Source organism: Geospiza fortis, unplaced genomic scaffold (assembly GCF_000277835.1).
Source record: "Geospiza fortis unplaced genomic scaffold, GeoFor_1.0 scaffold832, whole genome shotgun sequence".
Classification (NCBI taxonomy): Eukaryota; Metazoa; Chordata; class Aves; order Passeriformes; family Thraupidae; genus Geospiza; species Geospiza fortis.
In genome coordinates, this window is record NW_005055132.1 from 20,753 (window position 1) to 21,556 (window position 804).

Consider the following 804-nt stretch of genomic DNA (forward strand, 5'->3'; position numbering starts at 1 on the left):
TTTTGGGGGGGAATTTGTGAGGTCCCGAAGGATTTGGGGGGTCCCAATGGATTTGAGGTAGATTTGGGGGGGTCTCGGGTGGATTTTGGAGTGGATTTGGGGATCCCGATGCATTTGGGGGCTCCCGGGTGAATTTGGGGCATCCCGGGTAAACTTTGGGGTGGAATTTGGGGGGTCCCGATGGATTTTGGGGGTCCCCAGTGGGTTTGGGGTTGGTTTTGGGGGGTCCCGGCTGGATTTGGGGGTGGAATTGGGGGGGTCTCCATGGATTTGTGGGGTCCTGGGTGGATTTTGGGGTGGAATTTGGGGATCCCGATGGATTTGGGGGTCACCAATGGACTTGGGGTTGGGTTTGGGGGTCCCAGGTAGATTTGGGGGCTCCTGATGGATTTTGGGGTTCCCCAAAGCCTTTCGTGGTAGATTTTGGGGTTCCCCAGTGGATTTGGGATGGATTTGGGGGCTTCCCAATAGATTTTGGGGTGGATTTGGGGGATCCTGATGGAGTTGGGGTTCCCAAATGGATTTTGGGATAGATTTTGGGGTGCTCCAGTGGTTTGGGGTGGATTTTGGGGCTGGATTTCAGGGTTCCCCAATCGATTTTGGGGTCCCCAATAGATTTGGAGTGGATTTTGGGGCAGATTTTGGGGTTCCCCAATGAATTTGGGGGCTGAATTTTGAGGTTGGATTTTGGGGGCTAGATTTCGGGTTGGATTTTGGGGCGGATTTGGGGTTTGGAATTCGGGGTTCCCCCCCGGATTTGGGGATCCCCAATCGTTTGGGATGGATTTTGGGGTTGGATTTTGG